We start from the raw sequence: 16,169 nt of genomic DNA, 5'->3' as shown, positions 1-16,169 counted from the left end.
GTATATATGTATGTATGAAGCTGTTACAAAGGAAGAATGGAATTCTGTGAGGCAGGGAGAAGGAAAGGAAATGTTCCAAGCAGGAGAGGCAGCTGGTTCAAAGATACAAAGATGGGAGATAGGATGTCATATTTGAGGAAGAGAAATAATATAAATTTGCCTGGATCACAGAGTTCAGGAGTGGGTGTAATATAAAATGAGCTTGGAAAGATCTGTTGGGACAGTTGTGAAAGGTTTTTTTAATTATGAAAGTTAGCATTTATGTAGCACTTTGAGTTTTGCAAAGTCCTTTAAATATGTCTTTCATGTGATCTTTACAGTAACCCTAGGAAATGGATGCTATTATTATAATCTCCATATTAGAGCTGAGGGAATGGAGAAAAACAGGATCACACAGCCAATAGACAGCAGGAATGGGATGTAAATTTATGTCTTTCTGGCTCTGAAGTCCAGTCTCTATCAACTGTGCTACCTATCAACCTATAAAAACTTTAAAAGCTCAAAAAAAAAAAGAATTTTTATTTTACCTTAGAGACATTAAGAAATCGCTGGAGTTTATCAAATGGGAGAATGTCATGTTCAGATATCCACATGAGGGAAATCACTTTGATGAGAGTATAGAGGATCAGATTGAATAAGAATTAATTAAGTGACTATTGCAATTATCTAGGTAATGAGGGCCTAACCTAAGGTGGTAAGGGGGTGAGTATCAAGAATAGATCAAATGTAGAAAATATTATAGAGATAGAAATGATTTAGCAATTGATGTAGGATGAGACAGAATAAAACTTCAAAAATAATGGCAAAGTTACAAAGTTAAAAGTTTGAAAGAGAAGGGTTCGTTTGGGGGAAAATATGAGGATGTATTCTCATATATTATAATATGGTTCCATCAAAAAAAATCATTTATATGTAGGTTCTTGTGAAGATCAAATGTTTGTTCTTGTTCAGTGGTTTGAGTTGTATCTGTCACTCCATGACCCCAAGTTTGGGGTATCTTTAGAATATTCAATCTGAAATAGTCAATAAACAATGAATGAAGCTCAGGGAAGAGCCCAAGACATATACAGATGTATGATTCATCAGAAATGAGATGAAAATGATACCCTTGTGAACAGATGAGTCACTGAGAGTGTAACCAGAAAGAAGATTAGCTGGTCTAGATAGAGCCTTTGGGAATATCCACAATTAGGATGATGATCTCACAGGAGGCTGAGGATGTATTAGAAATATGGAGAAAAACCAGGATTAACTGTTATGAAAACCCAAAGAGAAGAGATGAGAGAAGAAAGAGATTGACAGAATAGTGGTTTATATTTAAAGGCAGTAAAGGAAGGAACAAGGGAATGGCTAAAGATAAGAGAAACTTGGGAAATGATTGAGATTTGCAAACTATTGAGAAGGGTAAGAAACAAAGGAAGGAAAGAAACGTACATGTTCCTATGTTTCCTATGTTTCATGCATTGTGCTGAGTACTTTATAAGTAACTCATTTGATCTTATCCATTGCTAGGTGGCTCAATGGATAGAACACTGGATTTGGAGTCAGGAAGACTGGTTTCCCAAGTTCAAATCTGACCACAGACATTTATTATTTGTGAGATACTCAGCAAGTCACTTGACCTAGTTTGTCTCAATTACTCATCTATAAAGTGAGTTGGAGAAGGAAATGGCAAGCGACTCTAATATCTTTGCCAAGAAAATCTCAAATGGGGTCATGGAGTGACAGATACAACTCAAACCATTGAACAAGAACAAACATTTGATCTTCACAAGAACCTACATATAAATGATTTTTTTGATGGAACCACATTATAATATGTGAGAATACATGGCTCAGGTTATGTACATATACATATACAAGTACTTAGGTTCAGGAATTTCTAGAAAATTGGTACTTAGAAAAATGATACAGTCAAATTTTATCATTATTCAGCACAGCAAGCAGGCAAGCAAAGCACATAAACTAAATAAATGAAGAGGTTCCTTCCCAGGATGCAAGAAACTCACCCAGTATGAACAAAAGAGAGACACATCATGGAGGAAACATGCTCAAAGTTGGGGGTGAGGTGGCAAGATTATGTACCCTAAGATTGGTCTTACTTGAGAAGAGATTCCAGATTTAGGAGGGGGTATTTCTCAGGGACCATTGTTGATACTGAGCTTGGATGAATCTTGGGTAGGGGGAGTTTCTTTATCAGGACCATGAATTGTGGGAGGACATAATGTTGATAACTAAGGCAAACAGAAGGAGAATGACTTAAGATCCTTACAATAGACCAAGAGTTCATCCAAACAAAAAGCTACAAACCATATCAATCTGATACAGAGTAAACACTGGAAAAATACAAACTGTCTGTTTTGCCAAATATCTGTCTGTGAGCATTAGGGACATTTAATTTAAGTGACTACATGTTGGAGTCCTATCATCATGAATAATTATTACAAATAGAATTTAAAGTCTAGTTTTCTTGACTCCAGGATCAGTGCTCTATCCACTATACTATGTAACTGATTAAAAGGCTGTAGAAACAAAAAATGTATTCCAGAAATAATCAACAGTTTTTTTTTTTCAGTTGATTATGGCCAACAGAGGCTAAGTGACTTGGCCAGCATTCTACATAGGACTTTCTGCTTCCAAATTTCATGTCCTCTCCAGCAGATCATGCTGTTTCTCAGTTCTGTCTGTGATAAGGTGCCAGTTCTAGTAGTTTTTTGTTGACTTATCAAGGATATTTTGGGGATCTATATTTTGAATATTTGTTGGATATCTAGTAATAATTCTGGTATATTATTCTGCTCACTTGATCATGTCTTTATTATTTTATTTTAATACTATTTATTTTTCTGAATACATGCAAAGACAGTTTTCAACGTTCACCTTTGTAAAATCTTGTATTCCTAATTTTTCTCTCTTTCTTCCCCTTTCCCCATCTGTCCCCCTCGTCCCTAAGACAGCAAGAAATCTGATACAAGTTAAATATGTACAATTCTTCCAAATGTATTCACATACTTATAATACTTGCCAAAAAAATATCAGGTACAGATCTTCCTTTCTCATTTACTATCTATGTGATCTTAGGCAAATTACTTGATCTCTGGCTTCAGTTTTTTTAATCTGTAAAATGAGATTGTTGGACTATTTCTACTTTGTCTTCATGGTCTCACTCCAGGACAGTTTTCTTGGATTATTTCCTGAATTATTATGTCAAGGTTCTTTTTTTTGGTCACAACTTTCAGGTAGTTCACTTATTCTTTCTCTTCTTGATCTCTTCTTCAGATCTGTCATTTTAAAAATAATATGTTTCACATTTTGTTCTATTTTCTCATTTTTTATAATCTGTTTTGTTATTTCTTGGTGTCTCGTGGCTTCATTGACTTCCCTTGCCCAACTCTGATTTTCGTCTTTGAGACTCTGTATTTTTATTCCTAGTTGGTTAACTTTTTTAAAAAAATAATCTCGTTTTTCTTGGATTTTTTAGTTTTTAGTTTTTCCTCAATGTTTTTCATTTGATTTTTAATTTTTTTTTTTGACTTCTTATATAAATTCTGGACAGGGAGCCATTTTATGTTACTCTTTGGGGTAGAAACTTTTTTTTACTTCAGTGTCCTCCTTTGAAGATGAACCCTGGTCTTTCTTGTTCCCATAGTAAATTTCTATGGTGAGGTTCTTCTTTGTAGATTCATTAAAAAAAAATGTATACTGTAAGTACCACTAATCGTGGAGTGGGGAGGGATGGTGCTTCCAGCTTTCCTTTAGCTCTCCCCTCTGACCAGGAATCCCAAGCCAAGAGCTCCACCATCTGCAAATGCTCAAAGCCAGCAGTGTCTCTGCACTCTTTGGATGTTGTTTCCTTCTCTCAGTCTTCCTGGATTCAAATCCCGGAGGTGAAAGTCTCATTGGTTCCTTCTGAGAGTCCAGCCACGCAGGCTAATTACAGGGGTCCCTGTTTGGTGTTTCTGCCTGAGCTAGCTAGGAGGTGTTTGCATTTCATATGGGTTAATCCTGGCCTAGGGGTCTTTGGATCTTGTTGGGTTATTCTAGGAGGACCCCTGTTCTGCCCCAAATCTTTTTGATTTTTCACTTGCTTCATGTTATTTTCTGAGGCATAAATTTGTTTTACTTGGGAAAATCTAGAGAGCTTGAAATTTACCAGCCTATTCTGCCAGCTTCCCAGAATCTTCCTATCACCATTTGCATTATCAAATATTATCTTGATGAGGTTTAGATTCAGGGAACCAAAATGAGATTAGGGTTTCTGGTGGTCAGGGAGTTAAATGAGGTCTAGTGGTAGATTCGGGGTTCAGGGAACCAAATGGAGAGGTTTGGCTTTCCTGCAACCCCTTGGGATTCGTTGCAAGGATAGGGAGTTTTGGGTACTCCCTTTTGGCAGTGCAGAAGTTCTCTATAAAGGAATATACAGACCCCAAAACCTAGATTGATAAAAGAGGTTTATTAGGGGGATTGGAAGCATAAAGTCTGGTTAGGGAAATAATTATTCCAGTTGCCAGATCTATGGAAAATGGGAGTTTTTCACTGAGAATGCAGTTGTCGGAGGGCAGAAAGTCCTGGTAGCTGAATAAGTCACTGAGGTCCATCTTCAAAGACCTTAGTTGATGGAAGCTCATTATATTGCTTATCTTGGTGGGGGTTGGGAAACTGGAGCAGATAGTCAGAATGGGAGCAGCTCTGAACCAGTTGGGGCTGGGAGAGCTCAAGTTGGCTCAGATCCGATGGGGGCTGGGACAAGCCAGATCTCCTATTGCAATTCAAAGGGGTGCTTTTGACCAGGATTTGTGAATCAAAGGTCCTGGCTTCCTGGACTGATATGCCTCAGCCGGGAGGGGCAGGGAATCTGAAAGGAATCACAAATCAATAGGAAATAGTTTCTTAAAGGGACCATAACCCACTTCAATCTTATTCTTCTTATCTTTTTGATGAGCTTTGAGTAGAGATAATATAAGGAAAAAACACTATTCCCTTATTATTCCTTTATACCTAATGTTATACCCTAGAGAATGAATAAAATAACTACTCTTCATAATGAGATATGTACTGAGATGCAAGTTTATTTTCTGTAGACTATCAAAAAAAATTTTTAACTGTGAAAGAAGATAGGATTTCAAAAATGTGTACCTTACTCAATTTCTGCATTGAATGTTTTTCACTTTGTCTCAATCTTGAAAATTTTTCATTTCATGTAGTTTGGAGGTTGAATTTTTAGTATGACAATATTTCTTAAAATACAGATCTTAAATCTTTATGGATTAATAGTATGTTCAAGCCATTCTAGGCAATAGTTTTATCTATAATGATATTATAATTTCAGTACAGCTAATTTGCCTTTTCATTTTCATCCTTATCATTTGTTTATTATGTGGTTAACTATGTAGCATTTGGACTGTCCTTTTTTTTTATAGCTATATGACTGATCAACCTACTTTTCTTCATATATTCTTGCATGCAAATTATCATTACTAATATGTTGTGATCTGTTATTGTCATGACTTGTTGCTTCATTGCCTTTTGAGTCTTTCACAATTTTAACCAGAGGTAGTGATGGTTTGTTTGTTTAGGGTTTTTTTTTTTTTTTTGATTCATAGCATTTTTAAAAGAATATTGGTTTTTAAGTCAAGGAGCAGCTTAGAATCATTCAAATCAGTGTAGAATTTTCTAAATGCTAACTGACCTGTTTTTTTTTATCAAATTTTGAATCCAATTTATTGTCCATCTGGAGTACCTTACCCAGAATTTCAGTGTGCTGTTCATTTTTGCCTAAATTTTGTTCCCTAAAAGCTAACATGGGACAGTAAATCGTACCCCTTGAGATTGGTAGGGTGGACACAGGGCTTGGGGAGAGGAGGGGAAATTGCCCCTGCCCTGCCTTACCCCAGAGACAAAGAAAACAGATCTTATAATAATTTATATCATTAATTATTTAAATGGTAATATGTGTGTATACATACACACATACATACATACGTGTGTGTGTATGTATGTATACACACACATATGAAAAGTATATATAGCCCTTAGTCATGGAGACCCAGAACTAAGATAAATGCATGAAGGCTGGCTTTTTAGATTATCTTATATAAAGTGATATCTGTAGTTCTGATTTCATGAATTGTTTATTCTAGGATGAGTTGCTGTTATTACTGATCTGGGTATTTCCCCATTTTAGGGAATTTGGAAAGCTTTACCTTTACATTCTTGCTGCGGTTTACATTTACAAATAGAATAGTTAAATTATGTTTTTTGCTATTGTTGTTTTCTTCCCTCATTGATTCATTGTCTTTAGAGCCTGAATTTGCAATTAAGGGAAGTTTATACCTGGCCTAAGGCATTTCTTATAATCCACAGGATTTGATGAGATTGACTCCTGGCTCATAGCTTGCTGAGAGGACAAATGACAGTGGCAAGAGAAAACAGATTATCTTGGCCTCTGCCCCTGCTTTCCCTAGGATTGAGATGTGCAAATCATATTTTGTTAAGAGATGTGAATTGAAAGAAATTAAGGAGCATTTAGGAATGGAAACAAACCACCTGCAAGCTAAATATTTCTATAAGGAGAAGCAGGAATTCTTAACCTTAACCTCCTCTAAGAATTTGTGAACTTGGATTAGAAAATGTTAAATTTTGATTTTCACTTATCTCTAAATTTTCTCCAATTATTAAAAAAAAAAAAACCATTTTTCTGAGAGAAGTTCATTGGCATCATCAGATTGGAAAAGAAGCCCAAGACACAAATAAGATTAAAAACCTCCCTTTAAAGATTTGATTAACTCTTTGTGAGCAAACTGAGACAGTTACTGCTTTGGATACCAAGTCTGAATTAAACAAATTGAAATAATTATTCTTAGGGCATCCTCCTAATTTCCAGTTCTTTACCACCGCTGAAAGAACAGCTATAAATATTTGTTTATATATAAGTTCTTTTGATTTCTCTAGCTTAAAAAAAAAATCTCTTTGGAGTACAAACCAAGTAGTTGTATTACTGGGTCACAGTTTTATAGTCCTCTGGGCTTATTTCCAAATTGCTTTCCAGAATGGTTAGATCAACTTGTACCTCCACCAAATAGTGCCAATTTTCCAACATCTTCTCCAACATTTGTCATTTTTCTTTTCTGTCATATTAGCCATTAGGTGTGAAGTAGTAACTTTGAATTGTTTTAATTTTCATTTCTCTAATCAAAAATTTTTTTGAACTATAGTTTTAATTTCTCCTGAAAGCTGCCTATTCATATTCTTCAGCCATTTATCATTCAAGGAATGACTTATATTTTATAAATTTGGTTCAGTTCTCTATATATTTGAGAAATGAGACCTATATTAGAGAAACTTGCTACAAAATTTTTTTCCCCGGTATTTTTCTTTCCTTCAAATTCTGGCTGCATTGGTTTCATTTCCTATTTACCTTAGAAATGAAACTTTTATGAGAAAAACTTGCTAAGAAGATTTTCTCCAATTTCTTGCATTTTTTCTAATTTTAGCTGCACTTGTTTTCTTTGGACAAAAATTTTAAAATATTATGTAATCAATCAAAATTATCCATTTTACATTCTGTGAACCTTTCTATCTCTTATTTAGTTATGAAATCTTCTTCTATCAGATAAGTATTATCTGTTTTTTCCAATAGTTCAAGTTTTCCTCTATGCTATGTCATTTGGCACATAAATGTTCAATACTGATATTAATTCATTGCCTATAGTACCTTTTAGCGCAATGTAGTTTCCCTATTTATTTCTTTTTAAATAGGTCTATTTTTATTTTTGCTTTGAGATCATGATTGCTATTTGCTATATCTTTTTTACTTCAACTGAAGCGTGTTAGATTCTGTTCTAGTCCCTTATTTTAAATGTACGTCTATCTTTCTGTTTTCCGTGTGTTTCTTGTAAACAGCATATCATTGCATTCTGATTTCTAAGACATTCTGCTACCCTTATTCCATTTTATTGATGAGGTCATCACATTCATAATTATGGTTATTTGTGGTGATTTTCTCTTCCCTTTATACTTACCCTTCTCTTTTTCACCCTGCTCCTCTTTTTTTCTTTTTTCTTTTTTTTGCTGTTTTGTATATTTTTCTCTGTTTTGCTTCTGACTATTGTCTTCCTACTCTCTTTTATATTCCCTTCATATTTTTCTCCCTCCACTTAAAAAATTCTTTCTTGCATGCACCATTTATATGAGATAATTTACTGCATTCTTCCTTTCCATTTCTCCTCCTCCTATTGCATTATTGTTCCCTCCCCTTTCATTCTTATTTTCAGATTATCCAAACAGAATCATTGGTACATTTTCCATTTTATGCTGTAAGTGACCTTCAATCCCATAACCCTTTCATTCTTTCCCATGTAATCTCCCCTGTGCTAACTACTTTCCCCTCTTTTTCCATTTTGACCCATTGGTGAATCTACTCAGTTCTCCACTGTTCTTTTGAGTCCCCCATCTCCTTTATCATGTCACCAGTTGTACCCTGCCAAGTCTCAGCCTTGGGTCAGCTCTCCACTCCTACACATGTTCTACTAGACAAAGGTAGAGAAAAGCCATTGTTCTTTTTGTGTTCTCTAAAAATTTATATTATGTAACTTCAGCTGAGCTTTCACTGCTACTAGGTAATCCTACAAAAACTCTTTTATCAATTCACTATCCTACTCTCCACAGCAATGCTTCAAACCTTTTCATCTCTTTCCCAATTTCCTATAGCTTTCCTTCCCCCTACACTTTCAGCTCAGAATTTTGGCTTATATTTTACAGAAAAAAGTTGAAACTATGAGCTCCCTTTTCTCTCCTCTTTGTCATCTATCACTCAAAATACTTTCTGCCACTATCTCTACCTTTATCTTTGCCTCTCATAATAGTGACTTTACTCTTTGCCAAAGTCAACCTCTCTACCTACTCAAGCAATACTCTTGTCTGTTTCCTGGAATAGATTGCACCTTCTTTTTCCCCCATTCTTTCATTTATTTTCAGTCTCATCTACTACTTTCCTACTGACTATAATCATGTCCCAACTTCATCCTTTCCCTCAAAAAATCCTCACTCAATCCATCCCATCTACTAATAATTTATAAGTTTGTGGCTAAAATTCTTAAAAAGATTTTCCTAGTACCTCCACTTTCTCTTCTGATCTCATTTCATCCAAACTGCTTTCTCTAAAGTTATCATTGATCTCTTAATTGCTCAATCCAATAGATTCTTTTCAATGCTCATTCTTCTTCACTTCTCTTCAGCCATTAACACTATTAATTGCTTTTTTCTCCTAAATACTTGTTTTTCTCCAGTTTTTTTTCCCCTTTGGACAACAGTCCCTTCTGGTTCTCCTCCTGCCTTCTCAATCTCCTTTGTTGGGCTCTTATCCAAATCATATCTTCTACCTCTAGGAGTTCTACAGGGTTCTGTCCTAGTGTCTTTTTCTCTTCTCTCTCTTTTCCATACTTGGTGATTTCATCAGCACCTATGGATCGAGTTAGCATCTCTATGTTAAAGATTCTTAAATCAACCTTTGCTGCCCTAACATCTGACCTTTGGTGATCTCTAAACTCAAATTTCCAATTGCTTCACACATCTTGAACTAGAAGTCCAGGAGACATTTTAAGCTCAACATTTCCAAAACTAAATATCTTTCCTTCTAAAGCCTCTTTATCTCTTACTTTCTTTATTACCATACAGAGCAACTCTGTCTTCCCAGTTCCTCTGTCTTTTGATTAAATCTACTTTGGCTTTAACTTTGTCTGAGTTCGTGATCAATACCCCCTGCTTTTTTTAACCTAATAAATTTGACTCCTGATCTTTATTATTATGTTTTTGTATTTCTCTTACTTCCTATCCCTCTATTACTTAATACTTAATACTTAACCTCTCTCTTCCTCCAAAGATCCCTCCCTTATCCTCTCCCCAACTCTTTTCGCTTATCTGTTTCTATCTGAATTTAGAAGAGTTCTATAGCGTTCCAAATATATATATTTCTATATATATATGATATTCCCTCTTTATCCCATTCCCATTAATCTACATACCTTTTCCATACCCTCCTTATCATTTCTTTATAAAATTAGAAGACCTTTATTCCCTTCTAAATTCATATATTGTTCTCTCTCTAATATAGAATTCATGTACATAGAGTTTCCTCTAAAAATCCCTCTCTTATTCTCTTCCCCTTCCCTATCCCTTTAGGCTCTTATTTCTTTTTGAATTGAGAAGACTTTTATACTCTTTTGGATATATGCCTATTATTCCCTCTTTAACCAATTTCTGATGAGAGCAGGGTTCCAGAACTGCCGGTTCCTTTCCCCTGTCTAATTCTTCTGTGTCAGTTTTTCCTCCCATATCTCATTTATATCCTCTGTGTCAGTTCTTCCTCCTGCACCTCATTTTATATGAGATAATTACTCTTTTTTCCCTTTTCCTACGCACTTTTGCTTTTAGAATCACATCATCTGGATTTGGCTCTTTTCAACAATGAGGTGATTCAAGACAATTCCAATAGATTTGTGATGGAATGAGCCATCTGCATCCAAAGAGAGAGAGAGAGAGAGCTATGGAGATTGAATGTGGATCAAAGCATAGTATTTTCACATTTTTTGCTGTTGTTGTTGTTATTATTATTTGTTTGGGTTATTTAGTTCTTTTTCATGTTTTCCCCCTTTTGACCTGATTTTTCTTGCACAACATAATGACTATGTTTAGAATAATTAATTGCACATAAACCTACATTGAATTGTTTGCTGTCTAGAGGAAGATGGAAGGAAGGAAAAAAAATTGGAACACAAGGTTTTGCAAACGTGAAGTGTTGAAAACTATCTTTGCATGTATATGAAAAAATAAGAAGCTATTTTTAAAAAGAGAGAGAAAAGAATCACATCATCCTCAGCTCTACCCCAGTCTTTCTTTTGAACTACTCAATTACTAATGACAATCTTAAACACATGGTTTACATTTCCATATATAAAGCATAAACTGTCCTTATTCAGTCCCTTATAATTTATCTTTGATGTTTACCTGATATTTCTCTTAGATCTTGAGTGTTACCTGTCAGATTGGCTAAGATGACAGGAAAAAATAATGATGAATGTTGGAGGGGATGCGGGAAAACTGGGACACTAATGCATTGTTGGTGGAGTTGTGAACGAATCCAACCATTCTGGAGAGCAATCTGGAATTATGCCCAAAAAATTATCAAATTGTGCATACCCTTTGATCCAGCAGTGTTTCTATTGGGCTTATATCCCAAAGAAATACTAAAGAAGGGAAAGGGACCTGTATGTGCCAAAATGTTTGTAGCAGCTCTGTTTGTAGTGGCTAGAAACTGGAAAATGAATGGATGCCCATCAATTGGAGAATGGCTGGGTAAATTGTGGTATATGAATGTTATGGAATATTATTGTTCTGTAAGAAATGACCAGCAGGATGAATACAGAGAGGACTGGCGAGACTTACATGAACTGATGCTAAGTGAAATGAGCAGAACCAGGAGATCATTATACACTTCGACAACGATATTGTATGAGGACATATTTTGATGGAAGTGGATTTCTTTGACAAAGAGACCTGAGTTTCAATTGATAAATGACGGACAGAAGCAGCTACACCCAAAAAAAGAACACTGGGAAACAAATGTGAACTATCTGCATTTTTTTCTTCCCGGGTTATTTATACCTTCTGAATTCAATTCTCCCTATGCAACAAGAGAACTGTTCGGTTCTGCAAACATATATTGTATCTAGGATATACTGCAACATATCCAACATATATAGGACTGCTTGCCATCTAGGGGAGGGGGTGGAGGGAGGGAGGGGAAAAAAATTGGAACAGAAACGAGTGCAAAGGATAATGTTGTAAAAAAAAAAAAAATTACCCTGGCATGGATTCTGTCAATATAAAGTAATTATTAAATAAAAATTTAAAAAAATAAATTAAAAAAAAAAGAATACAGCAGAAAAAAAAAAGATCTTGAGTTTTAAATTTTCTATTAAGTTCAGGTCTTTTTGTAACAAAATCCTGAAAGTCTGGCAATTTATTGAATATCCTTTTGTTCCCCATTCAGAATCATACTTAACTTTGCTGGTTGTGATATTTTCAGTGGCAACCTTAGTTCTTTTGTTCTTCAATATACAGAGTTTCAAGTCCAGTAGTCTTTATTGTAGTTGCTGATAGGTCTTATGTGATTCAAAATGTGGTTTCACCATTTGTGAATTGTTTTTTTCTTGTTGCTCATAATATTTTTCCTTGACTTGGGTGTTTCAGAATTGGTTTATGATAATCCTATAGGTTTTCCTTAAAGCTCTCTTTCAGGTATGATCAGTGAATTTTTTTTATTTCTACTTTCTTTTCTTGTTCTAACACTGGAAGACAATCTAAAACATTGTTTCTTCTATTACTGTAACAGGGTTCTTTTTCTGTAATCTTAACTTTCAGGTATTTCAATTATTTCTATGTTCTCTCTTCATGATCTATTGTTCTCCAGATCAATTGGTTTTTTATGAGATGTCTCACATCTCATAAATGAAAGCTTTTTATTTTCAAAATATACAAATGGATAATTTTCAACATTCACACTTACAAAACCTTGAGTTCTAATTTTCCCCCTCCCTTTCCTCCCATTCCCTCCCTCAGGTAGCAAGAGATCTAATATATATTAAAAATGTACAATTCTTTTAACAAATATTATGCTGCACAAGAAAAAACAGATCAAAAAGGGGAAAAAATGAGAAAGAAAACAAAAAGCAAGCAAATAATGACCAAAAAGCAAAAACACAATGTCATGATCTACACCCAGTCCCCACAATCCCCTCCCTGGGTGTAGATGGCTCTCTCCATCATAAGATCATTGGAACTGGCCTGAATCACCTTTTTTTTTTTGAATCTTTATTGAAGATTTTTATTTTTTATTTTTTCAATCTTTATATTTTGTTTTATTGTTTCTTGATCTCTTATAAGTTCACTACTTTATCCTTGCCCAATTTAGTTTTAAAAGATTTTCTTCCTTAGAATTTCAACCTCCTTTTCCACTTGGTTGACTTTCTTCTCATAATCTTATCTTTCTTGGAGTGTTCTTATTTTCTTCATGTTTTCTTTAATCTCTCTCATTTGATGTTTAAAGGGTTTTTTTGTGTGGGGTTTTTGTTTTGTTTTGTTTTTGGAGCTCTTTCACTTTTTGATTCAGATTTGAGTTTGCTGCTTGTATGTAGTAGAATTTCAGAAGACTGTACTGGAATCTGTCACTATGAGCCAGATGAGAGATTTTATAAGTTCTTAGCAATTAAATTCCTATTTCTTTGTATCTTTATGAATATATGAGAGACCCTCAGAAAATGTCAGGGTACTCTATATCAGTAAAATTTTAGGAGGTCTTCATTGACAAGGAACTTTCAGTCTATGCCCATTGTCTTCCTGCTTAAAGTCTTTCAACACTACATCCATCTTACATATTGCTGCTGGAGTCCAGAATTTGCTCTGTTCTTCTGAGTCTTTACTTTTGATATTTCTTATTGCTTAGTGATGTTCATTCATATGATACAGTTTTTTCACTTAATCAATGAGTGGTTGCTTTATTTCTTGCTTTACGAACACCAAAGATACTAATAGGAATATTTTTGTTAAGTATGACCTTTGTTTCATTTTTTGTCACTTTTCTTGAATTCTTTAAAATTGGAGTTAAGAGTGGTAGAAGCACTTCATGCCTTTACTAAGAACATCTCAATGTGCCTATATTCCCACAATTCCTTCAAATCCAATCATTCCTAGCCCAACATAAGAGAGAACTTTATAGTTATTTGAATTTTCATTTCTCTTATGTTAATGATTTGGAGCATGTTTTCCTGTGTACATTCAATAATTGCATATGTAAAACCATACTAAATATACTTCTATTCATCAGCTCTTTCTCTGAATACAGATAGCATCTTCCTTCATATGTCCTTTGTAGTTAATTTAAGTATTATAATAGTCAAACTTAGTCATTCAAAGTTGTTCTTAAAACAATATTGTTATTATTATAACATTGTATATAGTAACCAAAATAATATTGTATATCTTGGTTCTGCTTATTTCACTCTCAATATTTTATGCAAGTTTTTCCAGGTATTTCTGAGATCATTGAGCTTATCATTTTTAATACCACAATAGTATTCCAACATGAAAATATATCACAATTTTTTCAGCCATTCCCCAAATGATAAGTATCCCTCAAATTTCCAGTTCTTTGCTACCACAAAAAGAACAGCTATAAATATTTTAGAATTCCTTTTTCCTTAATCAGCTTGGGAAACAGACCTAATAGTGGTATTTGTGGGTCAAAGGTTATAGGTAATTTAATAAATCTTTTGGCATAATTCCATATCATTCTCCAAAATGTTCGGATTACTAATGTTGGAGAGGATGTGAGAAAACTGAGACACTAATACATTGTTGGTGGATTGTGAACTGCTTCAGCCATTCTGGAGAGCAATTTGGAAATATGCTCAAAGAGCTATCAAACTGTGCATACATACCCTTTGATCTGCAGTGTCTCTCCTAGGTTTGTATCTTAAAGAGATCATAAAGGAGGAAAGGGACCCACATGTGCAAAAATATTTGTGGCAGCCCTATTTGTAGTGGCAAGAAAATGGAAACTGAGTGGATGCCCATCAATTAGAGAATGGCTGAATAAATTATGGCATATGAACATTATGGAATACTATTGTTAGATCTGTAAGTCTCTTACATGAACTGAAGCTAGTCCGAAGTGAGCAGAACTAAGAGAACAGCAACAATATGATTATGCAATGATCAATTATGATGAATTTGACTCTTTTTGGTGAAGAGGTGATTCAGGCCAGTTCCAATGATCTTATGATGGAGAGAGCCATCTACACCCAGGGAGGGGATTGTGGGGACTGGGTGTGGATCATGACATTGTGTTTTTGCTTTTTGGTCATTATTTGCTTGCTTTTTGTTTTCTTTCTCATTTTTTCCCCTTTTTGATCTGTTTTTTCTTGTGCAGCATGATATTTGTGGAAATATATATAAAAGAATTGTACATTTTTAATATATATTAGATCTCTTGCTACCTGAGGGAGGGAATGGGAGGAAAGGGAGGGGGAAAATTAGAACTCAAGGTTTTGTAAGGGTGAATGTTGAAAATTATCCATTTGTATATTTTGAAAATAAAAAGCTTTCATTTAAAAAATGGTCAGATTACTACACAGTTCTACTAATAGTGAATTGATGTTCCAATTTTTCCACGTCCCCACACACATTTGTCTCTTTCCCTTTCTATCATTTTAATACTTTTTATTTTTCCAAATACATTCAAAGATAGTTTTCAACATTTACCTTTAACAAACCTTGTGTTTAAAATTTTGGAACACAAGATTTTGCAAGAGTGAATGTTGAAAACTATCTTTGCATATATTTTGAAAATAAAACCTATTATTAATTTAAAAGGTCAAAAAAGAAAAAAATGTTTTTGGTTTTTGAGGATTTCTTTTTTAGCTTATAGTTACAGTACTAGAAAGAAAGAAGGCAAAATGAGGTGTAGGCGTGGGTATTAGTGTAAGCCTGTATTGTATCCTAGAATCTGGTAGTTTAGCTTCACCACTGATGGTCAGGAGGTGGGGGAGGGTGCTAAGTGAGCTCAGGATCAGTAAACATCCATTCCTAGATGTCTCTTTTTTTGCTTTGTTTACTTTCTTTTGTATCCAGAATTTTCTTTCACTATGAATAAAGCTGAAATTGCTTTATCTTTGGCACATAATTTTGTTTTGGAGAGGTTTGAAAGGTCACAAAGATCATAAGAAATGTCTAGTCTGCCATCTTGTTGCTTTTCTGACCTAGAAACCCAAATAACATGTCTGAAATGTGTTTAACACAGCATCTGGCACATAGTAGGCATATAAATGCTAGTTCTTATTGTTGTTACTATTGCCATAGGATGTTCTAAGTGTACTTGGAGACAGACCAACTGAGCAATAGTATAGGTGAGGAAGAAGAATTGTCTCCAAAAAAAGACTAGTCTTACTGAGTAAGCAAATTTAATATAACACATTAATCTCCCTCTCAATATTATTGGCATCTTATCCTAGTTGAAGACCATGGACTTTTCATGCACTTATGCAACATGATATAAAATGGTTATCTGTATGTTCTGTCTTAACTGTATTCTTCCCATGAGTTCTGAAAGCTGC

The 16,169-nt window shown here is 34.5% G+C and overlaps 1 protein-coding gene across 1 annotated transcript in view; it reads left to right on the top strand.

The window, feature by feature from the left end:
• DOP1B (DOP1 leucine zipper like protein B) overlaps positions 1-16,169 on the top strand; it is a 132,098-nt gene that overhangs the window by 53,216 nt on the left and 62,713 nt on the right. The window lies entirely within an intron of this gene.

Source organism: Antechinus flavipes, chromosome 3 (assembly GCF_016432865.1).
Source record: "Antechinus flavipes isolate AdamAnt ecotype Samford, QLD, Australia chromosome 3, AdamAnt_v2, whole genome shotgun sequence".
NCBI classification, from domain to species: Eukaryota; Metazoa; Chordata; class Mammalia; order Dasyuromorphia; family Dasyuridae; genus Antechinus; species Antechinus flavipes.
This window is presented reverse-complemented; position numbering and strand designations above follow the sequence as displayed.